Raw genomic sequence first — 12,663 nt, 5'->3', positions numbered from 1 at the left:
AATATCAGATTTTCCAACTTCAGATAACATACTGCACGCTGTATCATGGCAAGCCAACTGATCCATCTGTGATCTTGAATCAGGTTTTTTTTTAATCTGCTGAATATGTTTTGCAGTCATATAGATAGAACATTGAAGCACAGTAGATCCTTCAGCCCACGATGTTGTGCCGACCGATAGAAACCTTCTCAGCAAACTGAACCTTCCCTACCTTACACCCATATCCCTCTATTTTTCTTGTACCCATGTCTAAGAGTCTTTTAAAAGTCTTTATTGAACCAGCCTCCACCACCACCCCTGGCAATGCATTCCAAGTGTCCACTATTGTCTGTGTAAAAAAAACTAACCCCTGATGTCTCCCCTAAACTTTCGTCCCCTCACTTTGTACAGATATTCTCTGGTGTTTGCTGCTCCCGGTATATCTTAAAACCTTTAACTTCCTTTCTGGTGTTCTCACTTACTCCCCTCCCAGGAAGCAGAATGTGATCAGCAGAATAATGGTAGAGGATGATTTACTAACATCCTTACAGACAGACACATTCAGGATCCAAAAGTCCTTTTGTGTCATTCTGTACAATTGAAGGACGACAGGTAACACACTTACTGAAAATTCTTGTCCTTTCTCAGAGCCTTGAGGTAACTGCCAGTGGGAGAGCCTGGACCAAGTAGAATGAATAAGGGTTCCAATTTTGATACCACATCTAAAGCACATTTCAGATATTTAAGATTTTGATTTATATAGTTTTTGTGGTGAGATATAATTAATGTAAAAAATTATATTGAACTAATCCATATCTCGCATTAATCGTTAATCCAAACAGCAGTCAGACCAGCATTCCTCTGGTATTGTAACTCCTAGATCTGACTCCCACCTCTCTCTCAACCCTAGTAGGCTTAACACTTTTGCCTTGGAGAGCAGAATACATCCTAGTTATAAATTCAGGTATGTTCCTCAGTTGAAGCATCCCCTCCACTTTGTTACTTGAAGTTTAGGCCTTTGAGGGACCCCACCTCTCTCGCAAGATTGACCTCAAATGAAGAAAGCAGTGGAAGGTTCCATTTGACAGATTATATTTCTGCTTTAATTGTTCAAAGGACATAAGTATCCCTTCTTCAAGGTAATGTTGAATATATTTAATTACTTTCTCGAGCCAAATATTTAAAATTCTATTGCCAAAGTTTATGGGCAATAGTTCATTTTTGCCTCCTGGTGCTTTTGTTGAAATCCACACCTTTTTTTCCAAGACTCTCTCATCCATCTCATGCCAAATTTTAATCATATGTATTAGTATGGGTTCATCATTTTTGTTATTAATTTAACATTACATTTATAAATCAAATCACTGTATTCTCTCTCTCTTTGTAAGTAATCCCAATTGGATCCATGAGAGAGAATTCCCTTCTTCGAAAAAGGATGAAAGGAACCTCACCTGAGCTGCTAAATAATTTTTTTTTTAATCTGGTAATCTTAATCCTCCCAGCCTATATTCCCACATTAATTTTTCCCATAGTGATCCCAGGCACTTTGTTATTCCACAGAAATGTTCTTATATAACCACTAAGTATCTTTTAAAAGTTTTTAAGCAACAAAGGTTGCATCAATATTGCAGTCTTGGTATCACATTCATTTTCAGACAATTAACCCTTCAATTAAAGTAATAGGCAGATTTCTCCATCTTTGTAAGTCCTCTATTTTTTCTAAGCAAGGTGAGATAATTAAGTTTGTATAAATTTTGTACATTATTATCTACTATTATTCCAAAATATTTCATTCCATCCATTTTCTATTTAAACCAATTTTCTTTCTGGTATCTTTTATAGTCAAAATTTGTTAATGGCATAATTTCACCTATTTTCCAAATTAATTTTATATCCTGAAACTCTCCCATATTTTTCCAGTGTGGTCTGTAGTTTATTCAAAGATTCAGCCGGGTCTGATAAGTAGAGCAGCACATCATCTGCAAATAAATTGATTTTATGTTCTTCCCGTCCAACTCCGAATCCCTTTATATCTAGATCCCTCCTTATAATTTCTACTAATGGTTTGATCACCAAGACAAAGAGGCCTGGAGACTGTGGGAACCCCTGTCTAGTGGATCTACTCAAAGGAAACTGATGACCTTTGGCCATTGGTTGTAATTTTGGTTTGTAGTTTATGATATAGAGATTTCATCCAATCAATAAATGTTTGGCCCACTCCAAACTTTTCTAGCACTTTGAATAGGAATGGCCACTCTAATCAGTTGAATGCCTATACTATACTTGGATTTTCTTTAGACTTAGCCAAATGAATTATATTAAATAGTCTGTATAGATTATCTGCAGTTTGTCTTTTTTTTAACAAACCCAACCTGGTCTGAATTGATCACTTTAGGTAAATATTCCCCTAGTCTATTGGCTAATGCTTTTGCCAAAATTTTGTAATCTGCATTTAACAAGGAGATAGGTCTGTACGAAAATGGTTTTTGTAGGTCTCTGGGTTTTTTTTTTGGTAGTACCGTAATGATAGCTGTTGAGAAGGAATCTGGAAGAGTCTTAGTTTCCATCACCCAATCCAATGCCTCCATAGGGAGAGGTATCAAAAGATCTTTAAATTATCTATAAAATTCAGGTGGGAAACCATCCTCTGCTGATTACTTATTTGGCCTGTAATATATTCAAGGCTTTATTGACCTCTTCACTAGGAAAGGAGGCATCTAATCTCTGTCTTCCAATTTTGGCAGTTCAATCGGCAAGAAAAATTCATCTATTTCAGTAGAGTCCCATCTCAAGTTGGATTCATGTAGCTTAATATAGTATTGTTTATCAGTATCATTGATTTTTCTGATTATATGTTAATTTATCCCTCTCTTTTTGAATTATATTTATTATCCTTAATGTCTCCGCTGCTTTTAATTGCTACCTCAAAACTTTCTATGCTCTATCTCCCAATTCATAGTACTTCTGTTTCAACTTTTATATTAGTAAAGGATTATATTTCATTTTTTCTTGACCAAAGTGTTGTATTTTTCTTTCAAACCCATTTCCTGATATTCTTTTTCCAATACTGTTATTTCTTTCTCCAGGCCATATTTTTCCATATATAAAATTATCTGTCCCCTCAAGTAAGCTTTTAATGTATCCCATATTAGGAAACTATCATTAGTAGAGAGTTTGTTTGTTTCACAAAACAATTCTATTTGTTCTCTGATAAAATTACAGAAGTCTGTCCTCAATAGTGTAAGATTAAGATGACATCTGTATACATTCACTTGCTTCTAAGGACATTGTTATTGTTAAAGTCAAAGTGAGTGATTAGAGAGTAGAATAGTAAAGTATTCTGTTTCAACCACTCAATTTTTCAATTATGCAGACATTAAGAGCAAATCTATTTTTGTGTAGGAGTCATGAATCTTTGAATAGAATGAGTAATCGTTTATCGTGCAGTGTAACTGACTCCATACATCTATCAGATTTAAATCTTTCATGAAATCTTTTCATCGCAGCTTTTGCCTTTGCCACTCTCCTTGCTGATCTATCAAGGATAGGATCCAAGAAAAAATTAAAATTTCCTCCAATCAGTACATTTTGTCCACCCTCTACTGTTTTTAAGAAGACATTTTGTATAAAGGATTCATCATCAAAATTTGGAGCATAAATATTCATGAGCATCCAGGATTCTGTATATATCTGACAATGTGCCATTACAAACTTTCCTGCTGGATCAATAAATGTGTCTTCGACCAACACTGGTGTATTTTTATTTATTAAAATTGCCACTCCTCTTGCGTTGTGTTAAAAGATGAGGATCTGACTTGTCCCACCCAGTCCCTTTTTAACTTATTGTGTTCCAATTTTGTAAGGTGCGCCTCTTGTAGGAAAACCTTTTTTAAGTGTGCCGAAATTCCTTTCCTCTTTATGGATCTGTTTATCCTGTTAATATTGTAACTGATAAATTTTAACATTCTATCCATATTTATATTTGTACATATTCAGTTCTATCATTAGACCCATTTGATTACTTATACAGTAGAGTGATTTTCTTCTTTTAACAAACGTATATATTTCCCCTCCTCTGATGGTGACATAATCAAGAAACCCCAGAAGCCCATGAGAAAAGCCCATGGTACTATCCGAGCAAGAACCCTTCCCCTTAGCTTTGGCTTTAAATTTTTTATTTGCAGCATTGTAGAAGCTAATTCCGCCCATTTACATCCATGCTGCCCAATTACACCCAAATTAACCTACCACCCTGTATGTCCTGGATGGTTGGAGGAAACCAGAGCAACAGAAGGAAACCCATGCAGATGCAGGGAGAACGTTCAAACTCCTTAGCGCCAAATTCAAACGCGGGTTGCTGGTACTATAAACGCATTACACTCACTGCTATGCTAATCACTGTGAGACGAGATGGATGTTGGAAGTGTCAGTGCCATTCTTCACCTCGAGTTATAGAAGCATACAGAGAGAGATTTAGTATTATCAACAAGGCGGCAGCATTCGGAAGAGAAGTTTGCAGTTACTTTGTTCAATTTTTTTCTTTTTCAAATATATTATTTATTATGTGGTCATTACGTGGCTATCCATCGAGGTAGAGGATGATGGCCTTCATTCCGTTAATCTATCAAGCGAAGATGCCGCTTTAGTTACCCATTCAGAGCCAGCTCTTCAGCGCTTGACGTCCTGTTTTGCGGAAACTGCCAAAATGTTTGGCCTGGAAGTCAGCCTGAAGAAAACTGAGGTCCTCCATCAGCCAGCTCCCCACCATGACTACCAGCCCCCCCACATCTCCATCGGGCACACAAAACTCAAAACGGTCAACCAGTTTACCTATCTTGGCTGCACCATTTCATCGGATGCAAGGATCGACAACGAGATAGACAACAGATTCGCCAAGGCAAATAGCACCTTTGGAGGACTACACAAAAGAGTCTGGAAAAACAACCAACTGAAAAACCTCATAAAGATTAGTGTATACAGAGCCGTTGTCATACCCACACTCCTGTTCGACTCCGAATCATGGGTCCTCTACTGGCATCACCTACGGCTCCTAGAACGCTTCCACCAGCATTGACTCCGCTCCATCCTCAACATTCATTGGAGCAACTTCATCTCCAACATCGAAGTACTCGAGATGGCAGAGGCCGACAGCATCTAATCCACGCTGCTGAAGATCAAACTTGGCTGGGTAGGTCACGTCTCCAGAATGGAGGACCATCGCCTTCCCAAGATCGTGTTATATGGCGAGCTCTCCACTGGCCACCGAGACAGAGGAGCACCAAAGAAGAGGTACAAGGACTGCCTAAAGAAAGCTCTTGGTGCCTGCCACATTGACCACTGCCAGTGGGCTGATATCGCCTCAAACCGTGCATCTTGGTGCCTCACAGTTCGGCGGGCAGCAACCTCCTTTGAAGAAGACCTCAGAGCCCACCTCACTGACAAAAGACAAAGGAGGAAAAACCCAACACCCAACCCCAACCAACCAATTTTCCCTTGCAACCGCTGCAACCGTTTCTGCCTGTCCCGCATCGGACTTGTCAGCCACAAACGAGCCTGCAGCTGACGTGGACATTACCCCTCCATAAATCTTCATCCGCGAAGCCAAGCCAAAGGAAAAGAAAATTTAAAAAAAATTTGATGTTGCACTCCAAGAAGCACATGATACTTCACAAATCAACCAATTAGTTCCAATGTCATGGAAACCACGACAATTGGAGCTGATGGGTTTGTTGCAGCCTTCGTCCACCTTCACAGCCTTGATACAGGATAATACAGGAAATGTAATGGCAAATGTCTTTCTCTATAGTTACCATCCAATCAAATTAATATATTTATTTACAATGCATCAATGCCATTTCATTTATGTACAAAGTTCGGGAGAAAATCAACAGGTTCCATACCATCTATAGGAGGAAAAAACAGTCAAGGAATGAAAGATTAAGTCCCAGAACATTAGTTATCACAAGATCACAAGACAAAGGAACAGAAGGTGGCCACTAGGCCCATCGAGTCTGTTCCGTAAATCTACACTAAGCTACTCTACATTAGTTCCAATTTCCAGCCTTTTCACCATACTAATGAGATACTTGTCTATTTCTTGTTTAAATACCCCCAGTGATCTCACTTCCACTGCTATATGCGACAGCGAGTTCCACAGATCCATGACCCTCTGGCTAAAGAAGTTCTTTCTAATCTCTGTTTTATATGGATAGCCTCTAATTTTCCTTGTCCTTGATTCACCCACCAAGGGAAATATCTTACCCACATCCACCCTATCTAAACCTTTCAAAATACAAAAAGCCTCTATGAGATCTCCTCTCATTCTCCTATACTCCAATGAGTACAACCCAAGAGCTGCCAAACGCTCCTCATATGTTAGCCCTTGCCTTTCAGGAATCATCCTAGTAAATCTCCTCTGCACCCTCTCCAACAACATCTTTCTCAGATAGGGAGCCCAAAACTGCACACAATACTCCAAATGGGGTCTTACCAGTGCCCCAAAGAGCCTCATCAACACCTCTTTACTCTTGTACACTATTCCTCTTGAAATGAATGCCAACATAGCATTCGCTTTCTTCACTACCAATTTCACCTGGTCATTAACTTTTAGGTTTCCCTGCACGAGGACACCCAGGTCCCTTTGCACATCTGAGGTCTGAATTTTCACCCCATCCAAACAGTATTTTGTCTGTTTGTTTCCACTGCCGAACTGTACAATTGTACATTTCTCTATGTTGAATCTCATCTGCCTTAATTTTGCCCAGTCTCCTAATCTGTCTACATCCTTCTGCAACTTTACGGTTTCTACTACATTTCCTACTCCTCCACCTATCTTGGTGTCAGCTGAAAATTTGGCCACAAAACCATTTATACCACAATCCAAATCATTAATATAAATTGTAAACAGCAGCGGCCCCAATATCGTCCCCTGTGGAACACCACTAGTTACAGGCAGCCATCCAGAATGGGAACCCTTAATTTCAACCCTTTGCTTCCTGCTTATCAGCCACTTCTCTATCCAGTTTAATAATTCCTCTGTAATTCCATGGGCCCTCATCTTATTAACCAGCCTAATATACGGCACCTTATCGAAAGCCTTTTGAAAATCTAAATAGACAACATCCACAGCCTCTCCTTTATCTATCCTACTTGAGATTTCTTCAAAAAACTCTAATAAGTTGGTCAGGCAGGATCTACCCTTTAAAAAACCATGCTGAGGTTTTTTGAACATCTTCCCAACTACTGATGCCAGACTAATCAGCCTATAGTTTTCTTTTTTCTGTTTCCCACCTTTCTTAAACAGAGGAACCACATTTGCGACCTTCCAATCCTCTGGAATCTCTCCAGAGTCTTTCGATTTCTGTAAGATCATCGCCAATGGATCTACAATCTCCAAAGCCACCCCTTTCAAAACCCATGGATGCACCTCATCCGGCCCAGGAGATTTATCAATCTTTAATCCGTTTAGTTTGTCTAGCACAATTTCTCTAGTAACCCTAACTGAATCTAACTCTACTCCCTGAAGCCTCTGACTGTTCAGGATATTACTGATGTCTTCCATGGTGAAGACAGATGCAAAATATTGATTAAGTTCCTCTGCCATCTCTTTATAAACCTTTACAGTTTCCCCAGCATCGATTTCTATCGGTCCTATGTCAACAAGTGTCTCTCTTTTAATCCTTATATGTTTGAAAAATCTCTTAGTTTTTAATATTGTTGGCTAATCTCCTTTCATAGCTCATCTTTTCTTTCCGAATGACATTTTTTCTCTTTCTGTAATTGTCAAAAGGAATCCCAGTCCTCTGATTTCCCACTAATTTTAACTTCCTTGTATGCTCTCACTTTTGTTTTTATCTTAGCCTTCACCTCTTTTGTTAGCCACAATGGTACCATCTTTCCTTGGACAAATTTCTTTTTCCTTGGAATATATCTATCCTGCCTTTTATTACTTGCAAAAATATCTTCCAGTCCTGCTCTGATCCTCCAATGAGTTTGCTTTCCCAGTTTACTTGAGCCAGTTCCTTTCTCATACCACTGTAATTTCCTTTATTCCACTGAAAGATCTGATCATTTTTTTCCTCTTCAAATTTTAAATTAAATTCAACCATGTTATGATCGCTGCTTCCTCGAGGTTCTATGACCTTTAACACCCTAACTACCTCGGGTTCATTGCACATGACCCAATCTGCAGATCCCCTGGTGGGCTTGACAACAAGCTGTTCAAAAAAGCTATCTCTTAGGTTTTCTACAGACTCTCTCTCCTGGCTTCCAGAATTTTCCTGTCTTTCCCAATCCCCTGCCATGCTAAAATCCCCCATAATTATTTTGATATAATCCTTGTGGCATGCCCTCTGATTTCCTGCTGTATCTCATTATCCACTTCCTAACTACTGTTTGGGGGCCTGTATATAACTGCTAATATGGTCTTTTTACCCTTGACATTTTGTAATTCAACCCATAATGATTCTATCTCTTTTGACCCTATGTCCCTTCTTTCTATTGATTTAATGGCATTTTTTTGATCATCAGAACCTCCCCTCCTCCTCTACCCACCTGCCTATCATTCCTATCGAGTGTGTAACCAAGGTTATTTAACACCCAATCACACCTCCTCATTGAGCCTCATTTCAGTAATGGCTATAATGTCATACTTTTTCAGCTGAATCTGAGCTACCAGGTCATCCACTTTGTTTCTAATGCTACGTGCATTTAGATATTGTGCCCTTAAACCCGATCCCGAATTTGAATGTACTGTGTTCTTTTTGTACAGCACTTCCTCCTGCCTGCTCACCTGACTTTTCTTTCTGTTGTTATTGTGTAACTCTTCACTATTTATTTATCTCCCTGTCGTAATTTCTACTATCCTATTCTCTGACCTCTCATTTTGAATTCCCTCCCCCTGCCAAAATAGTTTAAACCCTCCCAACTGCTCGAACAAACCCTGTTCCAGTCCCATCAATGAGACAGTTAGCTGTAAGAATTTTAAACTAAAACCAGTCAACTTTAAAAAAAAGCACATTCAAACGTTGCATCCCCTCCATTTCACGTTCATGAAGTTGATTCTTGCTTCTTTTCCTCTTCAATCGTCTCTTTTGTTGGCAAAGGATTTTTTTTCTTGAGGTTTCTACCTGCTTCAGTTTTTTCTTATTGAATCTTATGATTTCACAAAGATCTGGTTTGTCTGACATGGTGTCTATTAACCGTTATTTTTGTCCTGATCCACGAAAGATTCAAATCATATCTTTCCTTCCTATGGATGCTGCAGGACCTGCAGCGTTTCTCCAGCACTTTTGTGTAGTATCTACAATTACAGTGTCTGTAGACTTTCTTGTTTCATTCAGTGCTACTTACTCATGTATTTTTTTCTTTAATGATGGTTATAGCACCCCCATATGATAGAAATGCATATAACAGTGGCCTGGAAACTAGAGAAGCTGTTCCATCAGGGAGATTTACATCCCTGGGAAGTTGATTGGCCTCCAGTTTGAATCCTCAGACAGCATTGACCCAGATCCATTTAATAGTTCAGAGCTCCATATCCTTTGAACTTTTTCCAGGAATTTCTAACATATTTCACCAAGGTTATTTTGGCAGCAATTTCAAACTATCCAATGTCCAGCTTGTTAAAGCGAGCCTCAAAATGTGTTCACAAATTATGTCACAAATATCTTCATCTAGTGTTTTCTCTTTGGCTGTTTTTGGGGATAATTATGTTACATCAGCACAATTTCCTTTTCTGAACAGGACTGAAAACTGCAGCAAGAATTCCTATCTTTTCCTTTTCAAAAGGTTGGCAGACCGGTTAGCACAACTCCTTTACTGCGCCAGTGATCGGGACCGGACATAGGTTTAAATTCTGTGCTGTCTGTAAGGAGTTTGTACGTTCTCCCTGTGTCTGCATGAGTTTTCTCCAGGGTGGAGGTGAGGGGGGGGGGGGGGGTCCAGTTTCCTCCTACCATTCAAAAGCATACCAGGGTGTAGGTTAATGGGGGTGTAAAATGGGCGGCATGGACTCGTAGAGCCGAATTGGCCTGTTACAGTACTGAAAGTCTAATATTTAAAAAATTAAATTTACAACAGCCATCCAAGACTGTGACAATTTGACTTCCCCTCTGGGCAGCTGCATCACTTTTAAGTATGCCTGTTTTCTCACTCTCTAAACGTGTAATATCCAAAACAAAGTATATTTATTTAGTATCCCCAAATTCTTTCTTCCCCCTCCCTAACTAGTCCTATTCATTCCTTGACAGTCCTTTTCCTTATAAAAGATCACTTTTGATTTTAAGTTATAACTTCATTTCTTGTTTTGTAGCCTTTCTTATCTTCTTTCAAACCACCTTCCATCACACTCCTATTCTTTATGATAACCTCTAGCATGTTTCAGCAGTAAGTACAACCTACCCCCTCCCTTTCTCCCTTTGTTACCTTTTCTCCTTTTGTACCTCTTCTGGGAATTTCTGACATATTTTGGCAAGTTTACTTTGGCAATAATTCCATCCTATTCAAAACCCAGCCTATATTAAAATGGCCATTAAACTGTGTTCACCATTGATGGTAAAATAACCTTGTTGACTGATACCTGCTTTCTCTTTGACTGTGCAGTGGTTCCCAATTTTTTTTCTTTCCACTCACATACCACTTTAAGTAATCCCTATACCATCAGTGCTCTGAGATTAGTAAGGGATTGCTTAAGGTGGGATGTGAGTGGGAAGGGAAGGTTGAGAATCATTGCTCTAGACCCAATTGTTAATGAAATATTTTGCTTGAGAAAAATTGTAATTGGCCCATTTCCTTTGGAGTTATGAAACTGTGCACATATGAGTCAATTAGGTACGATTACAACAGTGGTTTTCAACCTTTTTCTTTCCACCCACATCCCACCTTAAGAAATCCCTTACTAATCACAGAGCACCTATGGCATAAGGAATACTTAAAGTGGTATGTGAGTGGAAAGAAAATGGTTGGGCTTACAGGGATAGTTACTTCAGCACAATCATTTGCCAGCACTTGCTTCGCCTTCCCCTATCTCCTCTTCATGTTGGCTGGACCATAAGATATAGGAGCAGAAATAGACTATTCAGCCCCACCATTCAATCATGAGCTGATCCATTTTCCCACTCAGCCCCACTACCCGGCCTTCTCCCCATAACCACTGGCTAATCAAGAACCTATCATCCTCTGCCTTAAATACACCTAATGACTGGGCCTCCACGGCTACCTGTGGCAATTCCACAGGTTCACCTTCCTCAGGCTAAATAAATTTCTCCATAACTCTGCTCTAAGTGGATGCCCTTCAATCCTGAAATTGTGCCTCCTTGCCCTTGACTCTCCCACCTCCCTTTACACTCTCAGTCCTGTTACAGGCACTCAACCCGAAAGGCCACCATCCCTTTGTCTCTACAGACATTGCCTGGCCTGATGGATTCTGCCAGCAGGTCATTTTTTCTCTCCCGATTCCAACATCTGCAGTCTTTTATTTCTCTCTTTCTAGCTTCAATTCTGTTCTTTGATACATTTAATTTTTTGCCTGACAGGAATGCTTATTTTTACTTTATTCATTCTATGTCTGAAGATTTCCAGCCTTGAATCAGTTGATCAGATCACCGCTCTTTCCTCCACTTTAACAATCTTGAAATTTGCTTATTTCTAGTCCAACAAGTATATCTCCTCATTATCCTAATCTCATTACATATTTTAAGTGTACCTGTGTTGGGGGGGAGGGGGGGTACTCTTCCCATTAATTTGCCAACATTTATTTAATCTAATTTCTTTTCCCCTTCCACATTGGACTAGCAATGTGGATAAGGAAGAAAAATGCAAATTATGCAAATCTAAAATAAAAAAGGAAAATGCTGAATATTCTCAGCAGGTGATTGATCTGAAATGTTAAATCTACTTCTGTCTCCACAGATGTTGCACCAACGAAAAATGCAGTGGGAGGTGGGGATGAACTGGAATTGTATTCCTGCTACCTAGTGACTACAATACAGAGAGTGTCTGAAGCCATGTTTGTCAGTCATCTTTGGCTTGGCTTCGCGGACGAAGATTTATGGAGGGGGTAAAAGTCCACGTCAGCTGCAGGCTCGTTTGTGGCTGACAAGTCCGATGCGGGACAGGCAGACACGGTTGCAGCGGCTGCAGGGGAAAATTGGTGGGTTGGGGTTGGGTGTTGGGTTTTTCCTCCTTTGCCTTTTGTCAGTGAGGTGGGTTCTGCGGTCATACCCGCTGACAAGGAACATTTCCTTGCTGAGAAAAGACGAGAGGAGATTTGAACCAAACAGCAGCCACAGCATGGGGAGTGGTTGAGCCAAATGGCCTGTGTCCATACTCTCAAGCAGGAAACATCGTAGTTTATTTATAAACAAGAGAAAGTTCAGAGGTGACACATGAGATGTCAGCAAATTCAGTGAAGTGTGGAAAGTAACTTCCTTTTCATCGTATGAAAGAAAAGCTTAAAAGGCAAGAGATTTGGAGATTGAAAAAGAAATCTAAAACTTTTTTAAAAAAGTGTCTCAACCATTAAATCTGCTGAAAGAAGTTCTTTGGCTGCTCCAAAATGTACAATTGCCTAGGAGGGTGAGCTGTTTTAAAAAGAGCGCGGAGTGGGGACTGGGGCCATTGTGATCTCAAGACCATCACAGAGGAGGAGTGAAGGATCAGGAGAGCAATGAGTGTAGGGAACCA

General features: G+C 39.7%; 1 protein-coding gene and 1 pseudogene across 1 annotated transcript in view; one reads left to right on the top strand and one right to left on the bottom strand.

Annotated features, from left to right (window-relative positions):
* LOC138763910 (small ribosomal subunit protein eS8) overlaps positions 1-12,663 on the top strand; it is a 215,569-nt gene that overhangs the window by 39,008 nt on the left and 163,898 nt on the right. The window lies entirely within an intron of this gene.
* Positions 9,020-9,167, bottom strand: LOC138762787 (thymosin beta-12-like; annotated as a pseudogene).

The sequence above is a fragment of the Narcine bancroftii genome, chromosome 5, assembly GCF_036971445.1.
Source record: "Narcine bancroftii isolate sNarBan1 chromosome 5, sNarBan1.hap1, whole genome shotgun sequence".
Classification (NCBI taxonomy): domain Eukaryota; kingdom Metazoa; phylum Chordata; class Chondrichthyes; order Torpediniformes; family Narcinidae; genus Narcine; species Narcine bancroftii.
Note: the sequence above shows the minus strand (reverse complement) of the source record. Positions and strands in the feature narration are given on the sequence as shown.